General features: G+C 44.3%; 1 pseudogene; it reads left to right on the top strand.

Annotated features, from left to right (window-relative positions):
- Window positions 1–294: 294 nt before the first annotated feature.
- LOC136460854 (glutathione S-transferase T3-like) lies at window positions 295–1,534 on the top strand (annotated as a pseudogene).
- The last annotated feature ends 13,754 nt before the right edge of the window (window positions 1,535–15,288 follow it).

Genomic DNA, 15,288 nt, shown 5'->3' with positions numbered 1-15,288 from the left:
GGAGGACTCGGGTAGTTTCTTTGAGGGTCCTGTTTATTTGGACTTGTTTAACTTATAAATTGTATTTTTTCAGCTAACAAATACTACAGAAGCCCAAAAGCGCAGAATCGCTGCACCCGCCGCCGCCTCACCAGCTCCCACCGCGCGCGCTCGCTTGGCTTTCCCGCGCGCGCTCCTGCCATTTTCCCTCGCGCGCGCTATATCCCGCGCCACTGGCCAAATACTTGGTCTCCAAGCCCCCAATTCCAAACCCTAGCATCATCCACCCCCAATCCATTCTAAATCTCTGTGAACATGAATCACCGGGGGAGAAATCTGAGCTCAAGTTCCAGGCGAGGCAGTGGTGCTCCCGCCGCCCTCGTTGCCCGATCTGGTTCGGTCGTCGGCGCTCCCGCCGGCCATGCTGATGGAGCCACCTCGGCCGCCGGTAATCCCGCCGCCATGGCTGCAGCAGCATCTCCAACACTTGCAAGTCTTCAAGCCGCTGGGTTTCCTGCGTGGTGGACAAGTTCCTCCCCGATGGGCTCCAATGAAGGGTATGTTCTATTTTTTCAGTGATGGCTGCATATCATCTACTAGTTTAGTGTGTCGATTTTTTCTGAATACAACATTTTGAAGCAAGTTCTGAACAAACAGTAGTCCATAAAATTTTATTTAGTTGGCAAATTTCAACATTCAACCTTCAGGCATTGAACATCTCTTTTTATTTTTTTAGGATGTACCCACCAGGTGGGTTTACCAATTTCCTGCAGTCAAACAGTAGTCCAGAAAAATTCCATTTGGTTGGCAATACAACAAGCAGAACTAGAATTTCGCCAACTACTCCAAGTTTTAATGGAACCCCGCCAGGTGAAAGCAATGCACAAGACAAAGAAACAATCAATGTTGATGAGGATGAAACCGTCGAAGATGGTAAGACTGAGAAGCGATTGAACTGGACAAAAGGCGAAGATACTAGATTGGTAAGCAACCTTTCTTAGTTTGTAAACTGAGCTTGGACTGATACTGAAAAAATCTGTTTGGTTGTAAAATTTGAGCTTTTGTTTGTAAATGTAGGCTTCTGCTTGGGTGTGTAACTCAAAGGACCCGGTGGATGGAATTGATAGGAAGTCAGATCAATATTGGGCGGATGTTACTAAAGAATACAACAAATCCACAGAGGTTTGCCGCAGGAGAAACCGGAACCAACTGAAAATCCGTTCGGATCGTGTTAAGAAACCAGTGAGTGAGTTCCATGGTTGCTGGGTAAAATCCAACAATGTGTACAGAAGTGGTTATAGTGATGACCAATTGATGGAAATTGCTGAAAAGATGTATGCCTCAGAACATAGTGATAAAGATTTCATCCTGAAGCATATATGGAAGGTTGTGCGAAATGAAAGGAAGTGGTCTGCATATGTCAAAAAAAATGGAACAGGAAAAAGAGAACAAGGGTGCAACTAATAAGAGGGCTGAAGTGGTGAATTTGGAAGATAATCCTAACATTCGTCCTATTGGGCATAAGAAGGCTAAGGATGAGCGCTATGGGAAATAAAAGACACCTGAAGCTTTTTCTGCTATTAGTGAGAAGCTAGACAAGTTCATTGAAGCAAGCACAATGGCTAGGAAGGACCGTGAGAAGATGGCGGAGACGCAGCAAATTATGGCAAATAGTAAGGTTGAAGCTGCTAGGTTGAATGTGTAGGACACGTGGACGCCTAAGAGGGGGGGGTGAATTAGGCAACTTAAAATTCTAACTCTAAACTATGGCCTCTTTTTCTACCTCTAGCAAAACCTATGCAAAAGATAATCTATCTAGATGTGTAACTACGATTTTGCTAGTGTGTTGCTATCTCTACCGCAAATGATAATAAAATGATCAATGTAAATGCAGAAGCTTAAAGAGCAAGGTAGAGATATGCAAACTCCCGTCGACGACTCCGGTATTTTTACCGAGGTATCGAGAAGCGCGCAAGCTTCCCCCTAGTCCTCGTTGGAGCCCCTCGCAAGGGCCAAGCTCCCGGTCGGGTAACTCCGTGGATAGCCTCGGGCCTTCCCCACGCGCAAGTGGGTCTCCGATGTGCCTTCCGGCAAGCCTCTCCCGGATGCTCCCCGCCGTCTTCACTATCAAGCTTTCGGCCGAAACGCCGCGGGCCTTGTTCCCTTCGGTACACGGTGGCGGCCGCACCACAAACGCGGTTGGTGCGATCTCGCAAGACTTCAAGCCCCTCCGATGTACAACTCTTGTGCTCGCAAGCACGGGGTGGCAAGAGGTATGCAAACCTCACTAAACACTAGGCATACACCTAGAGCAAGCGCATAAGCGGTGGTCTAATCAACCTAAGCACTTCGCAAAGCACCTACGCTAATCACCTGATGAAGCACTAAGCACTATGCAAGTGGAGATCATTAAAATGGTGTATCAACACCCTTGGTATGTTTCCTTAGCTCCACACCTCTCAAATGGCCGGTTGGGGGTTGTATTTATAATCCCCATTGAGAAAGTAGCCGTTGGGGTCGAACTCCCGCAATTCTGCTACTGACCGGACGCTGAGATCGTCCTGACCGGACGCGTCCGGTCGTCCCGACCGTTGTAGCCGCGAACTACCGATCGGACGCTTCCAGCGTTCGGTCGCCTGCCACCGGACACGTCCGGTCGCAGTTTCGCGCGCCTGGAACCTCTCTGTACTCGATCGGACGCTGATGCCCTACGTCCGGTCGGTTTCCGCCAGCGTCCGGTCTAGCGTTCGGTCGCCTGTCAGCTGAGCCACCGGTCTAGCGTCCGGTCACGCTTCCAGCGTCCGGTCCAGAGTCCGATCGCCTCTACGAGCTCGTTTCTTCGCGATCTTGCGTACGGCTTGGTTCCAATCTTCATGCTTGGATTTTGCTTGATATCTTGGGTCTTCACTTGTGCTTCTAAGGTCTTGCTTGAGGTGTTGATCATCGGATCATCACGTCGCCTTCGTCCAAGTCACGTCTTGCACCCTGTTGGACTACAAAACAAACACTTGCAAATTCATTAGTCCAATTTGGTTGTGTTGGTCATCAAACACCAAAATCCAAAGTAAATGGGCCAAGGGTCCATTTTCCTTACAATCTCACCCCTTTTTGGTGATTGATACCAACACGACCAAAGTAAGCAAATAATAAAAGTTTTAATTTAAAAACTATCTACTTGCTAGGATGCAATGCAAGGGGCAAGGTTTTATGATGCTAAGAGATACTATATGAAAGACTATGATACCAATTGAAGACCTAGCTTGCCCTTACAAATGTCCCCATGTGGCATTATGGATTAAAGTCTTGCTTCTTATAAATTCTCCTCATTACTTAGACTTAATCCATAATCCACTATCCTCCCTTTCTCGTACCATTACCATTTGTAGACATTAACTTAATGCTTGCCTTTGGTCCTCCAAATTCTCCCCCTTTGGCATCAAATACCAAAAAGGAAGACATTAGTAGCACAAGGGAGGGTCAAACTTTGTGATCCTTTGTATGTAGAATTGGATAGATCACAAAATTTGACTCTCACATTATATAGACTAAGCTCCCCCTAAATAAATGCATATATATGATAGAAGGCAAAGCATATGCATAATTTGCAAATTATTGCATAAAGGAGTTTAATCTATATAATGCATGGAGAAAGCATATAAGTATCAAAATGAAGTCAACATGATGATACCAAATGAAGAATAATGCTTAACTCCGGGGACTCCAATTTCCTTACAATGAGACTACTACACTTGTGATAGGTTTGAAAAGTTGATACCATTTAAAAAAGTGTTAGTCTCAAAGCATCCAAGTTGTAGAAATTCTCCCCCTAAATATGTGCACACAAATATAGAATACATTGTAGAAATCATGCACATTGATTTTAGAATAAAAGATACCACTTGAAAGATGACATCTCATGAATGTGAGAATCATTTTCAAAAAGATATCCGGGAGAGATTATCTACAATTTGGACTTTGGCACATATTAGATGAACAAAAGTAAGACAAGCTATGTGCCGTGCTTGTAAGCAATTTTAAACCATGTAGGTTTGCTCCAAGGGTTAAAAATGAGACCGAGCAATCCTACCATAAGATATACCTAGTGTATGCATGATAAAAGATATAAGCATGCAAAAGCAAACCTAGGCATGAAAAGTAACTAGATGCTTAAAGATACCAATTGTAGGAAAAACTAATTGCAAGATGTACCAATTTAAAAGCAATAACATCTAGTTACCTAACATGGGAAGGGGAATTTGGGTCCATAGTATTCACTAACCCACTTGGCAATGATTTTGTCCATCATGATGCACCCCATGAAATGCACCCATACTTTGCCAAGTCTCCAAATTCCCCGAGGTCCGACGGACTTCTCACTTCCCTTTCGGGATCCAAACCTTCTTGGTGCTTTTCATGTTGGAAATGATTTCCTTCGGCACCCAAAAACGTTTGACCCCATTGTTGGCTTGCTTGTTCACCTTAATGGCCACCACCTTGTCATTTTTCTTCTTCTTCAAGAGATAAGGTGTGGAGGCCTTCTTGTCCACCTTGTTGGTGTAGGTGTTGGAGAGCTTGCTTGTTTGTTTTTTCTCCTTCTTCTTTGCTCCTCCCCCATTCTTCACCTTGCATTCATAGGACTTGTGGCCTTCTTTGTGGCACACATAGCAAACCACGATTTGTCCTTCACCAAGCTTCTTCACTCCCTTGACGGTGTTATCTTGATGAAGTTGGGTTTGCTTTGCTTTGCCTTTCACTTGAGTCAAGTCCTTGGTGAGGCGAGCTACTTCTTGCTTGAGTTGCTCATTTTCTTTTGCAACCTCTTGTGTGCATGTATCTACAATCACTTTCTCAACACAAGCTTGGTTGCACAAAGGTGAGTTTAAACATAAATCATTGCAAGAGGTAGATGCATCCTTTTTAATTATGTCATTTCTTTTAGATGCCTTGGTGGGGGTATTTTTGATGGCCTCAAGATTAGCAACTTTATTTGTTAGCTCATCACAATGTTTGCACATGATTTCCATTTTAGCAAGCAAACTTTGATAATCATTTTGTGAGCTAGCTAACTTTTCTTTTAATTTTTCATTTTTCTTTTCAAGTTGCTTATCATTAATTGTGCATGCACTTGTTGTTGCACTAGCCTTAAGTTGCTCAATTTTAGTAGATAGTTCAACATTGAGATTTGCAAAGTTTTCATATTGTTCAAGCAAATTCTTGTATGCTTCTTGTGAACTACCTAGCTCTTCTTTTAAAGTTTTGAGCTTCTTTTGTTGACTAGTGCAAACTTTAGCATATTTAAGATTTTGTTGCACAATTGTATTGTAAGAAGGCAAATCATCATCACTATCACTCTCACTAGAGGATGAGCTTTTGTTACCTCATGCCATAAGACACACACGAGAAGAGCTTGATGATGAGTGCTTGTGACCTCGCCTCTTGTGATGGTTTTCTTCTTCACTTGAGGAATCATCCCATGACCTTATTGTTGTGAGGGCTTTGTTCTTGCACGCCTTCTTCTTTGTCTTGGGTGTGGGCTTATTTGGACAAACTTCCACAAAGTGCCCCATCTTGCCGCATCCGTAGCATCCTCTCTTTCTTTGCTCATTTCTTTGATTGGTAAAAATGAGATCTTGAATTTGGATGGGCACACCCTTGACATTGAGCCTTTGGATCATCTTCTCCACCTTGTTGATTAATTTGATTGATTCTTCATCAAGGTCAGAGGTGGAGGAGGAAGATTGATCATCATCACTTGATTCTTGTTCATCATCATCATCATCCTCATCATCTTCTTCTTCACTTGAGGAGCTTGAGCTTGAGCTTGACTCAACTTTCTTGCCCTTCATCTTTTTCTTTTCGCTACAAGCGAGAGCTTTGCCTTTGCTTGATGAAGATGCTTCTCCTTGACCCATCTTACGTGACATTTCAAATGCCACTAGCTTGCCAATGACAATGCCCGGGGTCATGGTGCTCAAGTTCTCCATGTTGTGAAGGATGGTGATGATGCTTGCATATTTCTTTTGTGGTAGAACGGAGATGATCTTTCTCACGATGTCCGCATCATCTAGCTTTAATAATCCTATTGAATGGAGCTCATTGATAATTAGATTCAATCGAGAATACATATCACGAACAAGCTCATCATCATTCATAGCAAAGGAATCATAATTTTGTTTAGCTAGACAATGTTTTTGCTCACGGACATTACTTGTACCGTCATGGAGCTCTTGAAGTTTTAACCAAATTTCATGTGCCGTATTTAAGGTGAACACTTGGTTAAACACATCCATGCTAAATGATTCAAACAAGCAATTCTTAGCTCTAGCATTAAAATGCATTTCTTTTTCATCACTCTTTGTGGGTTTTTCGGGATTCTTGATGGGTTTCATCCCGTCACGAGTGACTCTCCATACACCCAAATCAACCGCCTCAAGGTGGCAAGCCATTCTAGCTTTATAGTATGGGAAGTTAGTGCCGTCAAATTGTGGAGGCCTAGCGGTATCCATCCCAACCACTCTACAATAGCGTCGGCTCAACGGCGGTTAAGCCAAAGGTCCAAATATGAGCCAACCGGCTCTGATACCACTTGTAGGACACGTGGACGCCTAAGAGGGGGGGGGTGAATTAGGCAACTTAAAATTCTAACTCTAAACTATGGCCTCTTTTTCTACCTCTAGCAAAACCTATGCAAAAGATAATCTATCTAGATGTGCAACTACGGTTTTGCTAGTGTGTTGCTATCTCTACCGCAAATGATAATAAAATGATCAATGTAAATGCAGAAGCTTAAAGAGCAAGGTAGAGATATGCAAACTCCCGTCGATGACTCCGGTATTTTTACCGATGTATCGAGAAGCGCGCAAGCTTCCCCCTAGTCCTCGTTGGAGCCCCTCGCAAGGAATCCCTCGCAAGAGCCAAGCTCCCGATCGGGTAACTCCGTGGATAGCCTCGGGCCTTCCCCACGTGCAAGTGGGTCTCCGATGTGCCTTCCGGCAAGCCTCTCCCGGATGCTCCCCGCCGTCTTCACTATCAAGCTTCCGGCCGAAACGCCGCGGGCCTTGTTCCCTTCGGTACACGGTGGCGGCCGCACCACAAACGCGGTTGGTGCGATCTCGCAAGACTTCAAGCCCCTCCGATGTACAACTCTTGTGCTCGCAAGCACGGGGTGGCAAGAGGTATGCAAACCTCACTAAACACTAGGCATACACCTAGAGCAAGCGCATAAGCGGTGGTCTAATCAACCTAAGCACTTCGCAAAGCACCTACGCTAATCACCTGATGAAGCACTAAGCACTATGCAAGTGGAGATCACTAAAATGGTGTATCAACACCCTTGGTATGTTTCCTTAGCTCCACACCTCTCAAATGGCCGGTTGGGGGTTGTATTTATAATCCCCACTGAGAAAGTAGCCGTTGGGGTCGAACTCCCGCAATTCTGCTACTGACCGGACGCTGAGATCGTCCTGACCGGACGCGTCCGGTCGTCCCGACCATTGTAGCCGCGAACTACCGATCGGACGCTTCCAGCGTCCGGTCGCCTACCACCGGACGCGTCCGGTCGCAGTTTCGCGCGCCTGGAACCTCTCTGTACTCGATCGGACGCTGATGCCATGCGTCCGGTCGGTTTCCGCCAGTGTCCGGTCTAGCGTCCGGTCGCCTATCAGCTGAGCCACCGGTCCAGTGTCCGGTCGCGCTTCCAGCGTCTGGTCTAGAGTCCGGTCGCCTCTGCGAGCTCGTTTCTTCGCGATCTTGCATACGGCTTGGTTCCAATCTTCATGCTTGGATTTTTCTTGATATCTTGGGTCTTCACTTGTGCTTCTAAGGTCTTGCTTGAGGTGTTGATCATCAGATCATCACGTCGCCTTCGTCCAAGTCACGTCTTGCACCCTATTGGACTACAAAACAAACACTTGCAAATTCATTAGTCCAATTTGGTTGTGTTGGTCATCAAACACCAAAATCCAAAGTAAATGGGCCAAGGGTCCATTTTCCTTACAGAATGATAGCAGAAAAACAACTTAAGTGTAAAATGTTGGACACTTACAGAGAGTTGTTAGCACCGACAACTAATCTGAATGCTCATGCTTTGGCTGAGAGGGAGAAAGCACTAGAGAGTATGAGTTGGCCTTATTTGCTAGGGAGTATTGATTGTATGCATTGGCACGGGGAGAAATACCCTTATGCATGGAAGGGGATGTATACTCACGGTGATCACGGTGTACCTACGATCATTCTAGAGGCAGTTGCTTCGCATGATCATTGGATATGGCACGCCTTTTTTGGTGTTGCTGGATTGAACAACGATATCAACGTGCTTAACCAATCACATTTGTTTGTCGAGCAGCTGAGAGAAGCTCCTAAGGTGCAATACTCTATCAATGGAAGAGAATACAATATCGGTTATTACCTAGCCTGACGGCATATATCCAGAGTGACCTGTTTTCGTGAAGTCTATACAGAAACCATAGTTAGACAAACATACACTATTTGCAGAAAAGCAAGAAGGAGCAAGGAAGGATGTTGAGTGCGCCTTTGGCATTTTGCAGTCTCGCTTTTGCATTTTGCGTCGACCAGCACGTCTGTACGAGCAAGGGGATCTTGAGATTATCATGCTTGCTTGTATAATCCTCCACAACATGATCATTGAAGATGAGAAGGATACAGAGCAGGTTCCACTTGGTTTGAATGAGGAAGCCAGCACATGTACTGTTCAAGAAGCTACAATCTCTCATGGTCAAAACCCAGAGATGGAAGACGTACTTAACAGAAATACTGCCTTACATGATCGCCAAGCGTACAAACAACTTCAATCTGATTTGATTGATCATATTTGGCAAAAGTTTGGGAATTCAAATAGGCAAATAAATTAGGTACATATCTAATAGTAGATCAGTTTCTAGAGATATACATGTTTATGTTTATGTTTATTTTTGTTCTCTATGTTTATCTTTGTGTACCCCAACTTGTTTGGGACTGAAAGGCTATGTTGTTGTTGTTGATGATGTTTATCTTTGTTATCTTTTTTTTTAAATTCATTGTTTATTTTCACTTGTAGATGATGCTGTGGAACCCGATGGCTTCTGGGGGACTTTTGCAACCAGCTTGTGGAGGACTTCTGAACCTACCTGAGATGATGCTGTGCAACATAGATGCTGCCGTGCAACCTCATGATGCCACCTTATTATTTTACTATAATATATCATGAACTTTAGTTATTTTGTTGCTTGCGCAACCTGATGATGAAACCTGATGTCGCAGCCTATTATCTTTAATTTTCTGGATTGGTATGATTAATATATGATTCTGCAAACTATATGTGCAGTCCAAGCAGTGTACTATATTCCTGTGTTCTTTGTTGTGACTTGCGAGATGTTTGATCTCATCAGGTACAAAGCAATCAGGCTATACGTTGCTTGCTACAGTTGATCTATTATTTTCTTGTGTTGCATTTAAGTTATCTCTTGTATAAAAATTATTGTAGAAACCATGGACTGGGAAGGATAGTTTCTACAGCACATTAATTTCTCTATTTCTCTCTTGGAAACTGCCTCAAGAAACTATCCATTGGGACGGCCCTTAGAGATTTTGTAAATCTCTGTACCTCACCATATGTAGTAGCAGTAATTAATATTGCTAACTTAAGATGATTTTGTGAATCTCCACGCTAACTATATGTAGTGGTAACTAAACATGCCAACTTTAGATGATTATTATGTAAATATTTGTCCCTAGTTTTTTCTCTCTCCTCTCTTTTTTCTTTTGACAATCTTAGAGAATGGTCAAGGATTGAGGTAGCAGAATAAGTATTGTGTACCTTTTAGAAGTTTACGGGGCTATTTGGATCATGCTGTCGCCGTGCCGCACCTAAACTACGGTGAGCAAAACGGCCGCCGCACTTTAGGTGAGCATAGGCGCAAAAATGAACTAGGCTGCGTTGGCTAGGCTATGGCATGCCGCAATACAAACACATGCCGAAACTCGGGCGTGAAAGTTGCGGCGCGGTGTGGCAGGTTGCGGAAGCCAACCAAGCCCTACATTTTTCTCTCTATGATTTGGAAAAATTGCTTCCGGCCTGTTGAGCTGATGGTTTCTGTGGCTGAAAAACACGGTTTCGGCTGATTTGTGTGAGAAAAAAACATTGTTCTACGGCTGAAAAATAGGGCTGATTTTAGCTGATAAGCTCAAGCGAACAGGCCGAACGTTTTATGCTAATATTACTGTTGCAAGTCTAGGGAAGCAAGTCAAATGCACACAGGTTCTGCAAACCATGTATGAGTCGAATTGGAAAAACAATATTGAACAGAGCTAAGCCTCTTAAGGGATGTGTTCCAAAATACAAGTCATTGAGGACATCTGACGCGATCTGACGGTTTTACTGGTATTTCCTATGAAAATGTATTATTGCATAGAAAAATAACTATACAGTATGAAACTACTTCTCATGAACCTAGCTAACTGCATTCATCTTATTTTTCAATCTACATAGACTTTTGTGTTAAAAGCTATAAAGAATACTTTTGAACGATGATAGACACAAGAGAGTGTTGAATAGTTTAAAGGGGGTGTCTATAGGTTCCATACCATTGGGTTCGATTTAAGATCCATGCTTCCATATTCTCCAATTGAGATGCCAGTGAGCTAGCACCTTGGTGATGAGCGATTGACAACACGGTGTGCGTGTGACGTGTCTCTCGGCAGGTTGTGGTTGTAGGTGACAGGTGGAGACAAGGTACATGCGGCGACGAGTGAAGAACGAGGATAGGATGCCGTGCCGAAGAACCGTGGGGGCGGAGAAGGGCGGATCGAGGCTTGCGTTCGAGGGACAGGCGATCGTGTGGTGTACATCTACTGTACCTGGCTACACGGTGGGAGGACGTCGAGGGAGGTTTCCAGATTACGCCACAAAATCTGGGGTTCGCTGGTTGAGCCACAAAGCCATGCATCGTACCGGGACGCTCGTGCGGCTTGCGTTGGCCGAAGATGGAAATTCTGGCGATCGCGATACGATTTCGGATGGTCGTGCGGCGACATCGCGAGGATCACATCGCGGAGATGGAGGGATCGCGGACATCGCGGAATTTGCCATGGAGGACGTAATTGGAATTTACGCCCCTACGTTGGATTTATTTAGCGTAGGGGGTTATGTGAAAATAGGTCGTGCCACCCTTTGGAGATATAAATATGTGGCACCTAGGGTTGAGAGTTTTAGGACGTTTTCTGAGAGCTTTTCTGGGAAAACATCTTATGGGTTGAGATTTGGTCGACCTCCCAAAGTTTTCCACTTTCGAGTTTTTGGCTGCAAGTGTTTTATATTGAAAAAGGGAAATTTGGATAAATTTGAATCGCGTTCTTCCGATGGGTTATTTTTGGGGTATGCCTTGCAAGGGCGAGCGTACCGTGTGCTTAATCTTGATACTAACCGCATCGATGAGACATGTGAGGTCACCTTCGACGAGACAATGCCTTGTTTTTCTTCTGCTTTTGAGTGTGCAGGTGATGACGAGATCGGGTAGGATATTTTTGAGGATGAGAAAGAGGAAGATGGATGTGACGACGACGATGACGATGATGCCCAGCCTGCGATGCAGGGGGAGCCTGGCGCCCAGCCTGAGCAGGCGCCCTCCACCACTTTGGAGGATGGACCATCGCCGACACGTACATCTACAGTAGAGCCTGTAGCTTCACCGACTGTTGATCATGTACCGGCTGCAGTTGAGGGGGAGGCGATTTCAGAACGTACAGCACCACGACACATTCAGAATCGTCATCCTGCCAAGAACATAATAGGTAATTTGGATGAACGCACGACAAGGAACAGAGGTATGAAAAATAAAAATTATTGTGTCTTTGCGCATACTGCCTTTGTTGCCTCTTTTGAACCCCGAGATGTTGGACATGCTTTATCTGATTCTAACTGGGTCAATGCCATGCATGAGGAGTTAGAAAATTTTGCACGGAATCAGGTTTGGGTTTTGGTTGATCCTCCTCCTTCTTGTAAACCAATTGGAACTAAATGGGTCTTTAAGAACAAACAAGGGGAAGATGGTCATGTTGTTAGAAATAAAGCTAGGCTGGTTGCTCAGGGTTTTTCTCAAAAAGAGGGTATTGATTATGGTGAAACTTTTGCTCCTGTTGCTCGTTTAGAAGCCATTCGTATTTTGCTTGCATTTGCTGCTTCACGTGGATATAAGCTTTATCAAATGGACGTGAAAAGTGCTTTTCTAAATGGTTTTATAGAAGAAGAAGTTTATGTTAAACAACCGCCTGGTTTTGAACATCCCAATTTTCCTGATCGTGTTTTTAAGTTGCAAAAGGCTTTATATGGTTTGAAGCAAGCACCTCGTGCTTGGTATGCTAGATTGAAAACTTTTCTGCTTAAAAACGGGTTCAAAATGGGTTCAGTTGATAAAACTCTTTTTCTCCTCAGGCAAGGAAATGACACTTTAATAGTTCAGATTTATGTGGATGATATCATTTTCGGTGGTTCCTCTCATGCTCTTGTGAAAAAGTTTGCAGATGTGATGAGTAAAGAATTTGAGATGTCTATGATGGGCGAGCTGAATTTCTTTCTTGGCTTACAAATAAAACAAACTTTGGAAGGTACATTTGTGCATCAAGGAAAGTACACGAAGGATGTCCTGAAGAAGTTTGCGATGGATGATGCGAAGCCAATTTCTACGCCCATGCCGACTAGCGCTGCTTTGGATGCTGATGAGGACGGAGAGCCCGTGGATCAGAAGGAATATCGAAGCATGATTGGGTCGCTGCTGTACTTGACTGCTACGAGGCCAGATATACACTTTGCTGTGTGTATGTGTGCTCGTTTTCAGGCGTCCCCCAGGACTTCTCACCGTCAGGCGGTGAAGCGCATAATGAGGTATCTTCGATTTACTCCTGCATTTGGCCTTTGGTACTCTGCTGCTTCAACTCTCAGTTTGTGTGGTTATTCGGATGCTGATTTTGCTGGGTGTCGTTTGGATAGAAAGTCTACATCGGGTACTTGCCAATTTTTGGGTTCTTCGCTTGTTTCTTGGTCCTCTAGAAAACAATCTAATGTTGCTCAATCTACTACAGAGGCTGAGTATGTTGCTGCTGCTAGTTGTTGTTCTTAGCTTTTATGGATGATAGCTACCCTTCGCGATTTTGGTTTGTCGTTTTCTCGCGTTCCTCTCTTGTGTGACAGCACTAGCGCTATAAGTGTTGCAAAGAATCCTGTGCTTCACTCTAAGACGAAACACATTGAGGTTCGTCATCATTTTCTGAGGGATCATGCTGAGAAGGGTGATATTAAGCTTAAATACATTGATACTAGTCAGCAACTTGCTGATATTCTGACTAAAGCACTCGATCAAACCACGTTTGCACGTTTGCGTGGTGAGTTCGGGGTGTGTTACCCATTCTAGTATCATTGTAAGTTGCTTCAGTTACATATGCCTTATACTTGTTTTGGCTAGTTTGCGATCGATGCTTTTGGAGAGGTTTGAATATTTTGCTTGACCAATTTTTATTTTGAAAACAGCACAAATATATACTTAAAAAATTATGTTGGGCTATGCTTGCTTTTCTGGATCTAGTGACTTGTTGAATACTTGACATATGTCTTGCTCATGGTTCGGTTGTCAGCTTCTTTTAATGGGTTTTCATTGCAAATGTAACTCACAATGCAAGTTTTAACTTGGGAGTGCATGGTATGGTTGTGAGCGAAAAAAAAAATTCTGAATTCCCATATCTCTGCTATTTCGCTCATGATCTGCTTGCTTTCCTGAGAATTTAAATATGGGCACAACTCTGATTTTTCCCATGTCCCTGCTGGTTCTCGCTCATAATCAAAATTAAACAAACTGGCTGGGCACAACTCTTGCTTCCCATATCCCTGCTTGTCATGCTCACAAAAGCCAGAATTAAATATGACAAGTGCATGCATTTGTGGGCGTTGCAGTGAACTTTGACTGAAGCTGTGTATCCATCGTGTCAGCTTGCTATATGTTTTGTCTTCAGCTTGGCACTAATTTTGGAATATGCATGTTTTTGCCTGGCTAATTGGTTTTTCAAAGAGATTTCAGTTCTACAATTCTATTGGTCATGGCATTGTGTTGCTCCTTCTCTGAGTAGCTCGTGTTGCTGGTTAGCTTTTATAAGTATTTTGTATATGTCTCAGAAGCTTCGACTTGTGCTTTCTCACATGATTTTCTCTAAATTGGTTCCTTGCATTTTATCTTGATGGAGTGCTTTGTCAACAAGGGGGAGAGTGAGTAGCGTACAAATTCATTTTTGCTGGGGGAGTTTGATTTCGTTTTTTCTGAGACTTGGCGTGCTTGTTTTGAGGGGTTGTTGAGTTTTGCTGCTGAGGTTGCTTTTGGGAGATTGATATGGCTTTTGATTGATTTTGGGGAGAGTGATTTTTTTTGTCTTGATTGTGTCGAGCCTAGTTTTTTTGCTAGCCCATGTCTTTGGGGATCAAGATTGTTTCTTTTTCTTTCTTTTTATTTTTTTTTGTTCCAATAAATTTGTGCGGTGTGGTGTTGTCAATGCACTCATCAAGGGGGAGATTGAGATGCCGGTGAGCTAGCACCTTGGTGATGAGCGATTGACAACACGGTGTGCGTGTGACGTGTCTCTCGGCAGGTTGTGGTTGTAGGTGACAGGTGGAGACAAGGTACATGCGGCGACGAGTGAAGAACGAGGATAGGATGCCGTGCCGAAGAACCGTGGGGGCGGAGAAGGGCGGATCGAGGCTTGCGTTCGAGGGACAGGCGATCGTGTGGTGTACATCTACTGTACCTGGCTACACGGTGGGAGGATGTCGAGGGAGGTTTCCGGATTACGCCACAAAATCCGGGGTTCGCTGGTTGAGCCACAAAGCCATGCATCGTACCGGGACGCTCGTGCGGCGTGCGTTGGCCGAAGATGGAAATTCTGGCGATCGCGATACGATTTCGGATGGTCGTGCGGCGACATCGCGAGGATCACATCGCGGAGATGGAGGGATCGCGGACATCGCGGAATTTGCCATGGAGGACGTAATTGGAATTTACGCCGCTACGTTGGATTTATTTAGCGTAGGGGGTTATGTGAAAATAGGTCGTGCCACCATTTGGAGATATAAATATGTGGCACCTAGGGTTGAGAGTCTTAGGACGTTTTGGACTCCCGGCGAGTTACTATTCACGCGTGAACAGTACCCGTGAACAGTACTCGTGCCCCGGGGTTCCACGGTTCAGTTTTCCTCTCTCCGGTCTAGCCTAGGGTTTGAATTCTAGTGAGAGGTTTTTGTTGATCTCTCCGATTAAGAGAGGGAGGATGTTCGGG

This window comes from Miscanthus floridulus, chromosome 6, assembly GCF_019320115.1.
Source record: "Miscanthus floridulus cultivar M001 chromosome 6, ASM1932011v1, whole genome shotgun sequence".
NCBI classification, from domain to species: domain Eukaryota; kingdom Viridiplantae; phylum Streptophyta; class Magnoliopsida; order Poales; family Poaceae; genus Miscanthus; species Miscanthus floridulus.
Note: the sequence above shows the minus strand (reverse complement) of the source record. Positions and strands in the feature narration are given on the sequence as shown.